Raw genomic sequence first — 19,327 nt, 5'->3', positions numbered from 1 at the left:
AGAGAAGCTTGGATGATGTAGAGATAGTGAATCATAAAGTACACTGGATTAGCAAGGAGGAAGTAAGGATAGCTATGAAGAGAATGAAGAATGGAAAGGCTGTTGGCCCAGATGACATACCTGTAGAAGCATGGAGGTGTTTAGGTGAAATGGCAGTGGAGTTTTTAACCAGATTGTTTAATGAAATCTTGGAAAGTGACAGGATGCCTGAGAAATGGAGAAAAAGTGTTTTGGTACCGATTTTTAAGAATAAGGGTGATGTGCAGAGCTGTAGTAACTACAGAGGGATTAAATTGATCAGTCACAGCATGAAGTTATAGGAAAGAGTAGTGGAAGCAAGGTTAAGAAGGGACGTGATGATTAGTGATCAGCAGTATGGTTTCATGCCAGGAAAGAGCACTACAGATGCGATCTTTGCTCTGAGAGTGTTGATGGAGAAGTACAGAGAATGTCGGAAGGAGTTACATTGTGTTTTTGTAGACTTAGAGAAAGCATATGACAGGGTGCCTAGAGAGGAGTTGTCGTATTGTATGAGGAAGTCAGGAGTGTCAGAAAAGTATGTAAGAGTGGTACAGGATATGTACGAGGGTAGTGTGACAGTGGTGAGGTCTGCGGTGGGAGTTATGGATGTGTTTAAGGTGGAGGTGGGGTTACATCAAGGATCAGCTCTGAGCCCTTTCTCATTTGCAATGGTGATGGACAGGTTGACAGACGAGATCAGACAGGAGTCCCCATGGGCTATGATGTTTGCAGATGATATTGTGATCTGTAGTGAGAGTAGGGAACAGGTGGATGAGACCCTGGAGAGAGATGGAGATATGCTCTAGAGAGAAGAGGAATGAAGGTCAGCAGGACTAAGACAGAATATATGTGTGTGAATGTGAGGGAGGATAGAGGAATGGTGAGAATGCAGGGAATAGAGGTGGCGAAGGTGGATGAGTTTAAATACTTGTGGTCAATAGTTCAGAGTAATGGTGAGTGTGGAAGAGAGGTAAAGAAGAGAGTACAGGCAGGATGGAGTGTGTGGAGAAGAGTGTCAGGAGTGATTTGTGACAGACGAGTACCTGTAAGAGTGAAAGGGAAGGTCTACAAGAGGGTAATGAGACCAGCTATGTTATATGGGTTGGAGACAGTGGCATTGACAAAAAGGCAGGAGTTTGAGCTGGATGTGGCAGAATTAAAGATGTTAAGATTTGCACTGGGTGTGACGAGGGTGGACAGGATTAGGAATAAGTATATTAGGGGGTCAGCCCAGGTTGGAAGGTTTGGAGACAAAGCCAGAGAGGCACAATTACGTTGGTTTGGACATGTGCTGAGGAGGGATGCTGAGTATATTGGGAAAAAGATGCTAAGGATGAAGCTACCAGGTAACAGGAAAAGAAGAAGGCCTAAGATAAGGTTTATGGATGTGGTGAGAGAGGACATGCAGGTGGTTGGTGTGACAGAGCAAGATGCAGAGGACAGGAAGAAATGGAAACAGGTGATCTGCTGTGGTGACCCCTAGCAGGAGCAGCCAAAAGATGATGATGAATTAATCTTCCAGTTCTCAGTTTCTCATAGTTTTAAACACGTTTTTATTTCAAAAAGTTTCTAGATTAAAGTTCTTCTGGATTTTACCTGCAGCAGTTTGTTTCCTTTGGCCTTCCACTTGTATTTATTAATGAACAAGAATCTCAAATTGAAAACCAAAAATATGTCAAAGAAAATAAAAACAATATCCTATCTATGCCAAACACTATGGAGCAGCCCTATTAAAGGAAACACCATACTGCATTCTACTCAGATTCTCCTGGGCACCATTGATGGCATTTGTATGCTCCTCTGTTGCTGTACTCATAGTTAGCAAATGTCATTAGGTGCTATCCAGTTATAGAAATGACAGTAGTGACAAAAGAATCCTCTTTTCAAGGCCAGTCAAAATTTGCCAGTCTGACTGACCTCATTCGCAAGGATATGTTAAGAGTTGAACTGCACTACTACACTGATATTCCTTTGTCTTATTTGGACAGTGAAGTTTTTGATATCTGCCTCAGTGGCCAGTCACTGCAGGTCATTAGCTGGCAAACATGATATAGCCAAACTTGTTTCTGAATGGGCTGCCACCAACTAAATTTAGTCCTCCCCATCTCCCTGACCATGACATTGGACATAACTGGCATCACTACAGGGAGGTCAGTCACATTATGGAAGATCTTGCAGCTGGCGTAAATAAATCAGGCAGTTAGTGCAGATCATTAAAGATATGACCTGTTAATGAGTTGTTTTGTTGAGACTGGGGTTTGATTCTCTGAGTCCCCAGTTGCCTAGTGCTATTCTGTATAGGTTATTCAATCAGCCAGTGCTCTGTGTGAGTTGAGAAACTGGACTAGGCTCCTTAGTGCTCTCCTTGACTTCATGCCTAGTTCTTCATTTGTTTATTCTCCACTTCCTGCAAGCTGTCAGTCTTTCCACAATCCTTTCCCCCTGTGGTGTGACATCCAATTTCAGAAGGCAATCATAAAGGCACTTGTCATGTTTTTTTTTTAATGTTAGGTCCTCCCTCTCCCCAACAGTGGCTGATATGTGCAATTACAGATGTGAGGCATCTGTAATGTGTCCCATTGTGGACGTGCATGTTCCCATAGATATCCTATGAAATCCGCCATTTGCCCAACTTTGGAACATGTCTCAGCTCATCTGCTGCACACCATGCCCATTGCTATCCAGCATGTGTAAGTAATGCTGGAAGTCAGACCGTCCTCCACCCCAAGACAGGTTAGTTGGCACTGGTCGCTCACTTCCAACCTAACAAAATCACTGTTATTTCATGTCAAGGTTTACCACTGTTGATGTACAATGATCATGGGGTTATAAAGGTTAAATTGTTACTTGATAATTCTGCCAAATTGAAATCTAAACCAATGCACAGAAGATTAATAACAGATTATATGGAAGCGAAACTGTCACTGTGTAAAAGAAATTAGGGTGATGTGTGCACTGGCAAACTGCAGAAAGAATGTGGCAAGTTTTGAAGGAGAAACTGAATACAAAAAATAAAAAAAAATGTTTACCATCTGATCTAGGCACACAACAGCATGAGGATACAGTTCCATCAGAACAAGATACTTTAGTAATGTAAGAAACAACAAATATAAGAAATGTAAAAAGAGGTTGAACTATGACTTTGAAAACTGAAATAAACAAGATGGACAGACAAAGTAAGCATAGTGTGAGACAGAATCAAGAAAAAGTTAATGGAAATTTATATAAAGATGTTGAGCATAATATAAAACAATATCAAAGAATAGGTACTAGTGCGAAGAGCGAGGATAGTATTAACAGTCCAAGGTTACCAATTGTTCAAGCAGCCAAATTCAAATGTTGATCGTACAAGTTAGTTTATTAATTAAATAACGAATAAAACATGGATAAGTGCTTTTGCCAAAGTTAGCTTCTTCAGATCCTGCAGACACTAAATCATGTCAGCATATTTTATAGTCTACGTGACTCAACATAATGAAATAATTGTGACAATTAAATAGGTTAATTAAAAACAATTTGAATTCAGTCACATGGTCTGGATCTAAAAACAGTTCTAAATCACATGGATTCATACAGAGTATATATTTGAATGCACTAAAGCATCTTCATATAAATTTGTTATTTCTTTAAGGCATTTATAATAAATTACTAAATGAACATTTGTTAAAATATTTAATACAATTGTTATATAAAAAATCTAATAATATATGATATATATAAATGAATAGCGTTGCTAAACAGTATCAATTTGATAGATTTAATATGTATGTATGTAAATATGTGTAGTGTATATATATGTTTATGAAAATATGTGAGTGAAATATATAGATGAGTATTAATGTGTATGTAAATATAGAATTAATTGTATATCTATGGTATATATATATATATATATATATATATATATATATATATATATATATATATATGTAGATCTATACGTATTTGTATATAAATTAATAAATACATAAATGATGTACTATATAGTATATAATTTCATGAATTATGAATATAATAAATATAAATATGTGTGTGTAATAAATATAAATATATGAAATATATAAAATGTATATGTATATATACATGAAAAAATGTGTGAGCAAAATGTGTATATATCTATAAGTATAAATATAAAGAATAACAATGATAAAAATATTAAAATATTAAAAAATGGGGTGGAAATAAATATGAGGTGGAAATAGATATGATTGTTAGTAATTGTTGAATATAATATGCAGTGAAAATAGATAGAGGATATATAAATGTGTAAGTATGGTAAAATATAGTGGATGGATATCACTCATCCAAAAAACATATGTATAAGAGGAGATAACAGTAATATTAATATTGAATAATATTAATATCAAAGGCAGATTGGCCATATGTTGTGTATGATTCTAATAGTGCTGCTCATCTGAAGGACATATATATAGTATAGGGCAATAAAAATAATATCGAAAAACAGCAACTATATGCATTCTTATTTGATGTGTCTGCGTTGTTTGAGATAAGGCTTAAATGACGCTCTTTCATTTAAGCCATGTCCTTTGTCTGCTCTAAGTTGAATAATCCAACCACTCTCCCTTCCTTCTGTATGACACCTTACATTCCCTCCTCTCTCATTAGGTGTTATCACTTCTAAAACTCTAAATGTGAATGTATGAGAGTCCCCTGCTTGTACTATGTGCTTAGCTAAAGCATTATTAAGATTTTTCTTTCTGATATTGTAACAATGCTCCCTCATCCTATCGCGTAGGCAACGATTGGTTTTGCCTACGCAGAATTACATACTGCTAAGTACACCACATGGCAAGTCATACAATTAGCATCTGCAGTAAGATGAAATTCTTTATTCAAATCTGGATGTATAAAACTGGAATCAGTATTAATCAATGGACAAAAGTTACAGTGTCCACATGGTCTAGTGTTCCCTTCCGATTGTGTGTCTTTCCTGCCTATATTATAACATAATAGCCTTATGAGATTTCTTTTATTTCTATATAGGAACAATGGCTTATCCCCCACTATATTCTTAATTCCATCATCAGTCATTAAAATGTCCCAGTATTTATTAATGATATATTTAATTTCATTGTTGTCCCTGGTAAAGAAAGTGGAGAATTTGACTTTATGTGGAATTATAGTGCTAGTATTGCCCTCTATAATACTTGGTCCAAAATAAGGGGCACCTTTATTTGCACATGTAACTGCTGTTATCTCTAAATGTTCTGCTATTTCATTAGGCTTATATCGTCTTTCTAATAAATTCTTTTGCAAATTATTTAAGTCACTTTCTAGGCCTATTTCAGTTGCATTCATCCTGGACATTCGTAAAGCCTGCCCCTTCATAATGTTTTTGAAAACATATGTTGGGTGCATGCTGGTCCTGAATAAAAGCATATTCCGATGACAGTTTTTCTTATAAATACCAGTATTAATTGCTCCACATGGTAATTTTTCAATGAAAAGGTCTAGGAAGGCAATCTTATTTATACTCCATTTTGCTGTAAATTTTAAACAGTTGTTCATATTATTAATGACCGTAATAAAATTTTGTAGATCATTCAAAGTGCCATCCCATGAAATAAATAAATCATCCACAAAGTGCCTGTAAAATTTGACATTAGATTTGAACAACATATCCTGAAAGAGCACTACTTCTTCCCAATGGGCCAAAAACATGTTGGCGTAGCTATTGGCACATGGAGTGCCCATAGCTACGCCATCACATTGTCTATAAATATCATTATCAAACATGAATATATTGTTTTCCAAGACTATTTCTAAAAAATGTGTTATTAAATCAATTAAAATATCAGAATATTCACTATGATTCTTGAGATAGGAACTAACAAAAGTCATTCCTAATTAATTGGGAATTACTGAAAAAAGTGATTGTACATCTAAAGTGACCAATATTAAATTTTCTATAGATGTACAATCCTTTAAATTATCATATAAATCTGTTAAAAATTGCTTTGAATCACGTAACACATGTAAGTTGGTGTCTAAAACACATCTTAGGTGTTTTTCAATAAAAACTGAAAAGTATTCCATCACCCACCCTTTTCTTGAGACTATCAGTCTCATTGGTGGGTCAAAATGATTTTTATGAATTTTCGGTAGGCCCTGTATAGTGGGAATGGTAGGTGTTTGTATGTATAGATATTCGTATAAATTTTTATTAATTAGGCCGCTTTTGTAGATGTCTGATAAAATATTTTATACATAAATACACATATTGCTCATCGATTCCATATTTTCTTTAACATAAAATTTATCCTGAAGCATCAATTTCATTTTCTGTATATAATATTCAGTGTCTAGAATCACTATTCCAGATCTTTTGTCTACTGGTCTGATTGAAATATTTGATTCATTTTTTTAATTTATTTAAACTAATTCTTTCTTTAAAATTTAGATTATCAAATCTTCTCATTTCTTTTTTCATAATGTTTTTTATTATTGTAAAACTTGTGAAGCTCGTCTTCAGTGACTTTAAAATAGGCTTCAACTAGGGGATGGTTAACTGGTATGAAGTCACTTAGATTTTTAAATTCAAACAGTTTATTATTACTATTAGTGCATGTATTGTGTACTGTAGCTTCATCTTTTGAGCTAAATATATGCTTCAACATTATGTTGCGACAAAAAGTTTTTAGATCTGTAATTGTATCAATGACCCCACTATTAGTATGTGGCATAAAATTCAAACCTTTGTTTAGAAGCTCTCCATCATCACTTGTTAATTCAAAACTAGATAAATTAAAAATTAGTCCTAGTGGTTGCTGTTCCACATTTTCTTCAGGGTAGTGTGTTGGGGAGTTTCCCCTGATATCTTTCTTTTCTGCCTCCCCCTGCTCATTGATTGGGCCCTCCTTGGCCCTCTGTCCTGATGTATAGCTAAAGGGAAAGACAAACTAGTTCCTGTTTCTGTGGCATTAATGTTATCTCTTATCTTTGGTCTTACTACTGGTGTTGTGGGCGCCTTACTATTGGTGTTACTATTAGTGATACTAACCTTTGGATATAGGTTTTGGTTGGTGGTATCACTTGTATGTGTTAAATGTATGACATCTGATGAATCATTACAGATGTTCTCTGATTCATTACATGATGTTATATGTCCATCTGGTATAGCTATTAAATGGCTGTTACTTCCAGATTTTTCAGTTGCATCAATCATATTAACTGTATTTTTATTAATTGTGCAAATATTCATATTAGAAGAATTGTTTGGAGTGGTTACATTAATTTCATTATAATTTGTTAGTTCCTATCTCAAGAATCATAGTGAATATTCTGATATTTTAATTGATTTAATAACACATTTTTTAGAAATAGTCTTGGAAAACAATGTATTCATGTTTGATAATGATATTTATAGACAATGTGATGGCGTAGCTATGGGCACTCCATGTGCCAATAGCTACGCCAATATGTTTTTGGCCCATTGGGAAGAAGTAGTGCTCTTTCAGGATATGTTGTTCAAATCTAATGTCAAATTTTACAGGCGCTTTGTAGATGATTTATTTATTTTATGGGATGGCACTTTGAATGATCTACAAAATTTTATTACGGTCATTAATAATATGAACAACTGTTTAAAATTTACAGCAAAATGGAGTATAAATAAGATTGACTTCCTAGACCTTTTCATTGAAAAATTACCATGTGGAGCAATTAATACTGGTATTTATAAGAAAAATTGTCATCGGAATATGCTTTTATTCAGGACCAGCATGCACCCAACATATGTTTTCAAAAACATTATGAAGGGGCAGGCTTTACGAATGTCCAGGATGAATGCAACTGAAATAGGTCTAGAAAGTGACTTAAATAATTTGAAAAAGAATTTATTAGAAAGAGGATATAAGCCTAATGAACTAGCAGAACATTTAGAGATAACAGCAGTTACACGTGCAAATAAAGGTGCCCCTTATTTTGGACCAAGTATTATAGAGGGCAATACTAGCACTATAATTCCACATAAAGTCAAATTCTCCACTTTCTTTACCAGGGACAACAATGAAATTAAATATATCATTAATAAATACTGGGACATTTTAATGACTGATGATGGACTTAAGAATATAGTTGGGGATAAGCCATTGTTCCTATATAGAAATAAAAGAAACCTCAAAAGGCTATTATGCTATAATATAGGCAGGAAAGACACACAATCGGAAGGGAACACTAGACCATGTGGACACTGTAACTTTTGTCCATTGATTAATACTGATTCCAGTTTTATACATCCAGATTTTAATAAAGAATTTCATCTTACTGCAGATGCTAATTGTATGACTTGCCATGTAGTGTACTTAGCAGTATGTAATTTATGCTCATCATTCTACGTAGGCAAAACCAATCGTTGCCTACGGGATAGGATGAGGGAGCATTGTTACAATATCAGAAAGAAAAATCTTAATAATGCTTTAGCTAAGCACATAGTACAAGCAGGGGACTCTCATACATTCACATTTAGAGTTTTAGAAGTGATAACACCTAATGAGAGAGGAGGGAATGTAAGGTGTCATACAGAAGGAAGGGAGAGTGGTTTGATTATTCAACTTAGAGCAGACAAAGGACATGGCTTAAATGAAAGAGCGTCAATCAAGCCTTATCTCAAACAACGCAGACACATCAAATAAGAATGCATATGGGTGGCCTAATGGTTAAGGTGTTTGCCTTACAAACACAAGGTGCAGGGTTCAAGTCTCACAAGGGATAATTGGCTAGGCTTAAAGTGGCTCACAAGGGCAGTTAGCTTAGTACTAATCTATGAACCTATGAACCTATATAGTTGCTGTTTTTCGATATTATTTTTATTGCCCTATACTATATATATGTCCTTCAGATGAGCAGCACTATTAGAATCATACACAACATATGGCCAATCTGCCTTTGATATTAATATTATTCAATATTAATATTACTGTTATCTCCTCTTATACATATGTTTTTTGGATGAGTGATATCCATCCACTATATTTTACCATACTTACACATTTATATATTCTCTATCTATTTTCACTGCATATTATATTCAACAATTACTAACAATCATATCTATTTCCACCTCATATTTATTTCCACCCCATTTTTTAATATTTTAATATTTTTATCATTGTTATTCCTTATATTCATACTTATAGATATGTACACATTTTGCTCACACATTTTTTCATGTATATATACATATACATTTATATATTTCATATATTTATATTTATTACACACACATATTTATATTTATTATATTCATAATTCATGAAATTATATACTATATAATACATCATTTATTTATTTATTAATTTATATACAAATACATATAGATCTACACATATATATATATATATATATATATATATATATATATATATATATATATATATATATATATATATATATATATACCATAGATATACAATTAATTCTATATTTACATACACATTAATACTCATCTATATATTTCACTCACATATTTTCATAAACATATATATACACTACACATATTTACATACATACATATTAAATCTGTCAAATTGATACTGTTTAGCAACGCTATTCATTTATATATATCATATATTATTAGATTTTTTTATATAACAATTGTATTAAATATTTTAACAAATGTTCATTTAGTAATTTATTATAAATGCCTTAAAGAAATAACAAATTTATATGAAGATGCTTTAGCGCATTCAAATATACACTCTGTATGAATCCATGTGATTTAGAACTGTTTTTAGATCCAGACCATGTGACTGAATTCAAATTGTTTTTAATTAACCTATTTAATTGTCACAATTATTTCATTATGTTGAGTCACGTAGACTATAAAATATGCTGACATGATTTAGTGTCTGCAGGATCTGAAGAAGCTAACTTTGGCGAAAGCGCTTATCTGTGTTTTATTTGTTATTTAATTAAAAAAACGAACTTGTACGAACAACATTTGGATTTGGCTGCTTGAACAATTAGTAACCTTGGACTGTTAATACTATCCTCGCTCTTCGCATTAGTACCTATTCTTTGATATTACTTTATTTACTTGGTACATGTGCGTTCATCTGTTGGACTGACACCTCTACTATTTATTTACCTATTCATTTTGCCAGCCCAACTTGAGGAACGAGGCATTCTATTCAGAAATCTTTTTCACTTTGACCTTATTCATTAACACGGGATGGCAGATATAGAACTTGCCTATAAGCCAACAGGTGAATACCGAGGCACAGACAACGCTACGACCATGCAGAAGCCCAAGTGAACACCGGGGCAAGGAAGCGCTTGAATCATGCTTCTGGAAATATTTAAATGGAACCTCAATTCCATCATGGTTCCTAGAGGACAACAACGCTGTGAATGATAGCGATAAACCTATGGTTGACATGGAGAGACTGAATAGAATACTTAGCGACATCGAAAAGGATTTTTATAAACTCAAACGCTTGCAGATTCAACGAATACATTTTGAATTCTGCCTACAAAACAATATAATACCACGTGGATTACGAGTTTTTTCAATGCCTAGCCAAGGGCAAGAATACCCTGAATTGTTGGCATTATGGCAACGTATCAACATTGATATAAGCCGTAAGTACTTACAATTACTAATTGACTTTTTTCTACCTCAAGAAAAAATATTAATAGACAATATAAATGTTAAACAAGCAGAACTCTTTAATAATTTTTCAGAAAATGTTGTTAATGCTCTGTTTGAAAACATGTTGGACTGTGTATCAGCCTATTAACATAAATTGTTCCAACAGAAGAAATCGAAAGTATCTAGAGACTTTAGAGATTTTAAAACTGGTAATGTCTTTACTTGGCCCAGGTACACTTCTAATACTAACAATGTTGTTAGAAATGGGCAAATAGTTGAACATATTAATGAAAGACTACCTACTGTTACTAACTCCAATACAGACAGTAGTCATAACATAATGTATGATTATGTCAATTCTAACAAAAACACTAACAACAGTGTGCAGAATTATAATGAAATTAATGTAACCACTCCAAACAATTCTTCTAATATGAATATTTGCACAATTAATAAAAATACAGTTAATATGATTGATGCAACTGAAAAATCTGGAAGTAACAGCCATTTAATAGCTATACCAGATGGACATATAACATCATGTAATGAATCAGAGAACATCTGTAATGATTCATCAGATGTCATACATTTAACACACACAAGTGATACCACCAACCAAAACCTATATCCAAAGGTTAGTATCACTAATGGTAACACCAATAGTAAGGTGCCCACAACACCAGTAGTAAGACCAAAGATAAGAGATAACATTAATGCCACAGAAACAGGAACTAGTTTGTCTTTCCCTTTAGCTATACGTCAGGACAGAGGGCCAAGGAGGGCCCGATCAATGTGCAGGGAGAGGCAGAAAAGAGAGATATCAGGGGAAACTCCCCAACACACTACCCTGAAGAAAATGTGGAACAGCAACCACTAGGACTATTTTTTAATTTATCTAGTTTTGAATTAACAAGTGATGATGTAGAGCTTCTAAACAAAGGTTTGAATTTTATACCACATACTAATAGTGGGGTCATTGATACAATTACAGATCTAAAAACTTTTTGTCGCAACATAATGTTGAAGCATACATTTAGCTCAAAAGATGAAGCTACAGTACACAATACATGCACTAATAGTAATAATAAACTGTTTGAATTTAAAAATCTAAGTGACTTCATACCAGTTAACCATCCCCTAGTTGAAGCCTATTTTAAAGTCACTGAAGATGAGCTTCACAAGTTTTACAATAATAAAAAAACATTATGAAAAAAGAAATAAGAGAAGATTTGATAATCTAAATTTTAAAGAAAGAATTAGTTTAAATAAATTAAAAAATGAATCAAATATTTCAATCAGACCAGCAGACAAAGGATATGGAATAGTGATTCTAGACACTGAATATTATATACAGAAAATGAAATTTATGCTTCAGGATAAATTTTATGTTAAAGAAAATATGGAATCTGTGAGCAATATGAGTATTTATGTATGCAATATTTTATCAGACATCTACAAAAGAGGCCTAATTAATAAAAATTTATACGAATATCTATACATACAAACACCTACCATTCCCAATATACAGGGCCTACCGAAAATTCATAAAAATCATTTTGACCCACCAATGAGACCGATAGTCTCAGGAAAAGGGTGGGTGATGGAACACTTTTCAGTTTTTATTGAAAAACACCTAAGATGTGTTTTAGACACCAACTTACATGTGTTACGTGATTCAAAGCAATTTTTAACAGATTTATATGATAATTTAAAGGATTGTACATCTATAGAAAATTTAATATTGGTCACTTTAGATGTACAATCACTTTTTACAGTAATTCCCAATGAATTAGGAATGACTTTTGTTAGTTCCTATCTCAAGAATCATAGTGAATATTCTGATATTTTAATTGATTTAATAACACATTTTTTAGAAATAGTCTTGGAAAACAATGTATTCATGTTTGATAATGATATTTATAGACAATGTGATGGCGTAGCTATGGGCACTCCATGTGCCAATAGCTACGCCAACATGTTTTTGGCCCATTGGGAAGAAGTAGTGCTCTTTCAAGATATGTTGTTCAAATCTAATGTCAAATTTTACAGGCGCTTTGTGGATGATTTATTTATTTTATGGGATGGCACTTTGAATGATCTACAAAATTTTATTACGGTCATTAATAATATGAACAACTGTTTAAAATTTACAGCAAAATGGAGTATAAATAAGATTGACTTCCTAGACCTTTTCATTGAAAAATTACCATGTGGAGCAATTAATACTGGTATTTATAAGAAAAATTGTCATCGGAATATGCTTTTATTCAGGACCAGCATGCACCCAACATATGTTTTCAAAAACATTATGAAGGGGCAGGCTTTACGAATGTCCAGGATGAATGCAACTGAAATAGGTCTAGAAAGTGACTTAAATAATTTGAAAAATAATTTATTAGAAAGAGGATATAAGCCTAATGAAATAGCAGAACATTTAGAGATAACAGCAGTTACACGTGGAAATAAAGGTGCCCCTTATTTTGGACCAAGTATTATAGAGGGCAATACTAGCACTATAATTCCACATAAAGTCAAATTCTCCACTTTCTTTATCAGGGACAACAATGAAATTAAATATATCATTAATAAATACTGGGACATTTTAATGACTGATGATGGAATTAAGAATATAGTGGGGGATAAGCCATTGTTCCTATATAGAAATAAAAGAAACCTCAAAAGGCTATTATGTTATAATATAGGCAGGAAAGACACACAATCGGAAGGGAACACTAGACCATGTGGACACTGTAACTTTTGTCCATTGATTAATACTGATTCCAGTTTTATACATCCAGATTTGAATAAAGAATTTCATCTTACTGTAGATGCTAATTGTATAACTTGCCATGTGGTGTACTTAGCAGTATGTAATTTATGCTCATCATTCTACGTAGGCAAAACCAATCATTGCCTACGGGATAGGATGAGGGAGCATTGTTACAATATCAGAAAGAAAAATCTTAATAATGCTTTAGCTAAGCACATAGTACAAGCAGGGGACTCTCATACATTCACATTTAGAGTTTTAGAAGTGATAACACCTAATGAGAGAGTTGGGAATGTAAGGTGTCATACAGAAGGAAGGGAGAGTGGTTGGATTATTCAACTTAGAGCAGACAAAGGACATGGCTTAAATGAAAGAGTGTCAATTAAGCCTTATCTCAAACAACGCAGACACATCAAATAAGAATGCATATAGTTGCTGTTTTTCGATATTATTTTTATTGCCCTATACTATATATATGTCCTTCAGATGAGCAGCACTATTAGAATCATACACAACATATGGCCAATCTGCCTTTGATATTAATATTATTCAATATTAATATTACTGTTATCTCCTCTTATACATATGTTTTTTGGATGAGTGATATCCATCCACTATATTTTACCATACTTACACATTTATATATCCTCTATCTATTTTCACTGCATATTATATTCAACAATTACTAACAATCATATCTATTTCCACCTCATATTTATTTCCACCCCATTTTTTAATATTTTAATATTTTTATCATTGTTATTCCTTATATTCATACTTATAGATATATACACATTTTGCTCACACATTTCTTCATGTATATATACATATACATTTTATATATTTCATATATTTATATTTATTACACACACATATTTATATTTATTATATTCATAATTCATGAAATTATATACTATATAATACATCATTTATTTATTTATTAATTTATATACAAATACATATAGATCTACATATATATATATATATATATATATATATATATATATATATATATATATATATACCATAGATATACAATTAATTCTATATTTACATACACATTAATACTCATCTATATATTTCACTCACATATTTTCATAAACATATATATACACTACACATATTTACATGCATACATATTAAATCTATCAAATTGATACTGTTTAGCAACGCTATTCATTTATATATATCATATATTATTAGATTTTTTATATAACAATTGTATTAAATATTTTAACAAATGTTCATTTAGTAATTTATTATAAATGCCTTAAATAAATAACATATTTATATGAAGATGCTTTAGCGCATTCAAATATACACTCTGTATGAATCCATGTGATTTAGAACTGTTTTTAGATCCAGACCATGTGACTGAATTCAAATTGTTTTTAATTAACCTATTGAATTGTCACAATTATTTCATTATGTTGAGTCACGTAGACTATAAAATATGCTGACATGATTTAGTGTCTACAGGATCTGAAGAAGCTAACTTTGGCGAAAGCGCTTATCCGTGTTTTATTTGTTATTTAATTAATAAACTAACTTGTACGAACAACATTTGGATTTGGCTGCTTGAACAATTAGTAACCTTGGACTGTTAATACTATCCTCGCTCTTCGCACTAGTACCTATTCTTTGATATTACTTTATTTACTTGGTACATGTGCGTTCATCTGTTGGACTGACACGTCTACTATTTATTTACCTATTCGTTTTGCCAGCTCAACTTGAGGAACGAGGCATTCTATTCAGAAATCTTTTTCACTTTGACCTTATTCATTAACACGGGATGGCAGATATAGAACTTGCCTATAAGCCAAGAGGTGAATACCGAGGCACAGACAACGCTACGACCACGCAGAAGCCCAGAAGTGAACACCGGGGCAAGGAAGCGATGGATCACGCTTCCGGAAATATTTAAATGGAACCTCAATTCCATCATGGTTCCTAGAGGACAACAATGCTGCGAATGATAGCGATAAACCTATGGTTGACATGGAGAGACTGAATAGAATACTTAGCGACATCGAAAAGGATTTTTATAAACTCAAACGCTTGCAGATTCAACTAATACATTTTGAATTCTGCCTACAAAACAATATAATACCACGTGGATTACGAGTTTTTTCAATGCCTAGCCAAGGGCAAGAATACCCTGAATTGTTGGCATTATGGCAACGTATCAACATTGATACAAGCCGTAAGTACTTACAATTACTAATTGACTTTTTTTCTACCTCAAGAAAAAATATTAATAGACAATATAAATGTTAAACAAGCAGAACTCTTTAATAATTTTTCAAAAAATTTTGTTAATGCTGTGTTTGAAAACATTTTGGACTGTGTATCAGCCTATGAACATAAACTGTTCCAACAGAAGAAATCGAAAGTATCTAGAGACTTTAGAGATTTTAAAACTGGTAATGTCTTTACTTGGCCCAGGTACACTTCTAATACTAACAATGTTGTTAGAAATGGGCAAATAGTTGAACATGTTAATGAAAGACTACCTACTGTTACTAACTCCAATACAGACAGTAGTCATAACATAATGTATGATTATGTCAATTCTAACAAAAACACTAACAACAGTGTGCAGAATTATAATGAAATTAATGTAACCACTCCAAACAATTCTTCTAATATGAATATTTGCACAATTAATAAAAATACAGTTAATATGATTGATGCAACTGAAAAATCTGGAAGTAACAGCCATTTAATAGATATACCAGATGGACATATAACATCATGTAATGAATCAGAGAACATCTGTAATGATTCATCAGATTTCATACATTTAACACACACAAGTGATACCACCAACCAAAACCTATATCCAAAGGTTAGTATCACTAATGGTAACACCAATAGTAAGGCGCCCACAACACCAGTAGTAAGACCAAAGATAAGAGATAACATTAATGCCACAGAAACAGGAACTAGTTTGTCTTTCCCTTTAGCTATACGTCAAGACAGAGGGCCAAGGAGGGCCCGATCAATGAGCAGGGAGAGGCAGAAAAGAAAGATATCAGAGGAAACTCCCCAACACACTACCCTGAAGAACATGTGGAACAGCAACCACTAGGACTATTTTTTAATTTATCTAGTTTTGAATTAACAAGTGATGATGTAGAGCTTCTAAACAAAGGTTTGAATTTTATACCACATACTAATAGTGGGGTCATTGATACAATTATAGATATAAAAACTTTTTGTCGCAACATAATGTTGAAGCATATATTTAGCTCAAAAGATGAAGCTACAGTACACAATACATGCACTAATAGTAATAATAAACTGTTTGAATTTAAAAATCTAAGTGACTTCATACCAGTTAACCATCCCCTAGTTGAAGCCTATTTTAAAGTCACTAAAGACGAGCTTCACAAGTTTTACAATAATAAAAAACATTATGAAAAAAGAAATAAGAGAAGATTTGATAATCTAAATTTTAAAGAAAGAATTAGTTTAAATAAATTAAAAAATAAATCAAATATTTCAATCAGACCAGCAGACAAAGGATCTGGAATAGTGATTCTAGACACTGAATATTATATACAGAAAATGAAATTTATGCTTCAGGATAAATTTTATGTTAAAGAAAATATGGAATCTGTGAGCAATATGTGTATTTATGTATACAATATTTTATCAGACATCTACAAAAGCGGCCTAATTAATAAAAATTTATACGAATATCTATACATACAAACACCTACCATTCCCACTATACAGGGCCTACCTTAAATTCATAAAAATCATTTTGACCCACCAATGAGACCGATAGTCTCAGGAAAAGGGTGGGTGACGGAACACTTTTCAGTTTTTATTGAAAAACACCTAAGATGTGTTTTAGACACCAACTTACATGTGTTACGTGATTCAAAGCAATTTTTAACAGATTTATATGATAATTTAAAGGAATGTACATCTATAGAAAATTTAATATTGGTCACTTTAGATGTACAATCACTTTTTACAGTAATTCCCAATGAATTAGGAATGACTTTTGTTAGTTCCTATCTCAAGAATCATAGTGAATAGTCTGATATTTTAATTGATTTAATAACACATTTTTTAGAAATAGTCTTGGAAAACAATGTAATCATGTTTGATAATGATATTTATAGACAATGTGATGGCGTAGCTATGGACACTCCATGTGCCAATAGCTACGCCAACATGTTTTTGGCCCATTGGGAAGAAGTAGTGCTCTTTCAGAATATGTTGTTCAAATCTAATGTCAAATTTTACAGGCGCTTTGTGGATGATTTATTTATTTTATGGGATGGCACTTTGAATGATCTACAAAATTTTATTACGGTCATTAATAATATGAACAACTGTTTAAAATTTACAGCAAAATGGAGTATAAATAAGATTGACTTCCTAGACCTTTTCATTGAAAAATTACCATGTGGAGCAATTAATACTGGTATTTATAAGAAAAATTGTCATCGGAATATGCTTTTATTCAGGACCAGCATGCACCCAACATATGTTTTCAAAAACATTATGAAGGGACAGGCTTCTGAATGTCCAGGATGAATGCAACTGAAATAGGTCTAGAAAGTGACTTAAATAATTTGAAAAATAATTTATTAGAAAGAGGATATAAGCCTAATGAAATAGCAGAACATTTAGAGATAACAGCAGTTACACGTGGAAATAAAGGTGCCCTTATTTTGGACCAAGTATTATAGAGGGCAATACTAGCACTATAATTCCACATAAAGTCAAATTCTCCACTTTCTTTACCAGGGACAACAATGAAATTAAATATATCATTAATAAATACTGGGACATTTTAATGACTGATGATGGAATTAAGAATATAGTGGGGGATAAGCCATTGTTCCTATATAGAAATAAAAGAAACCTCAAAAGGCTATTATGTTATAATATAGGCAGGAAAGACACACAATCGGAAGGGAACACTAGACCATGTGGACACTGTAACTTTTGTCCATTGATTAATACTGATTCCAGTTTTATACATCCAGATTTGAATAAAGAATTTCATCTTACTGTAGATGCTAATTGTATGACTTGCCATGTGGTATACTTAGCAGTATGTAATTTATGCTCATCATTCTACGTAGGCAAAACCAATCGTTGCCTACGGGATAGGATGAGGGAGCATTGTTACAATATCAGAAAGAAAATTCTTAATAATGCTTTAGCTAAGCACATAGTACAAGCAGGGGACTCTCATACATTCACATTTAGAGTTTTAGAAGTGATAACACCTAATGAGAGAGGAGGGAATGTAAGGTGTCATACAGAAGGAAGGGAGAGTGGTTGGATTATTCAACTTAGAGCAGACAAAGGACATGGCTTAAATGAAAGAGTGTCAATTAAGCCTTATCTCAAACAACGCAGACACATCAAATAAGAATGCATATAGTTGCTGTTTTTCGATATTATTTTTATTGCCCTATACTATATATATGTCCTTCAGATGAGCAGCACTATTAGAATCATACACAACATATGGCCAATCTGCCTTTGATATTAATATTATTCAATATTAATATTACTGTTATCTCCTTTTATACATATGTTTTTTGGATGAGTGATATCCATCCACTATATTTTACCATACTTACACATTTATATATCCTCTATCTATTTTCACTGCATATTATATTCAACAATTACTAATAATCATATCTATTTCCACCTCATATTTATTTCCACCCCATTTTTTAATATTTTAATATTTTTATCATTGTTATTCCTTATATTCATACTTATAGATATATACACATTTTGCTCACACATTTTTTCATGTATATATATACATATACATTTTATATATTTCATATATTTATATTTATTACACACACATATTTATATTTATTATATTCATAATTCATGAAATTATATACTATATAATACATCATTTATTTATG

This window comes from Protopterus annectens, chromosome 2.part1 (genome assembly GCF_019279795.1).
Source record: "Protopterus annectens isolate FY-2018-M chromosome 2.part1, PAN1.0, whole genome shotgun sequence".
Classification (NCBI taxonomy): Eukaryota; Metazoa; Chordata; order Ceratodontiformes; family Protopteridae; genus Protopterus; species Protopterus annectens.
The sequence above is the reverse complement of the archived record's forward strand: the minus strand, read 5'-3'. Positions refer to the sequence as shown.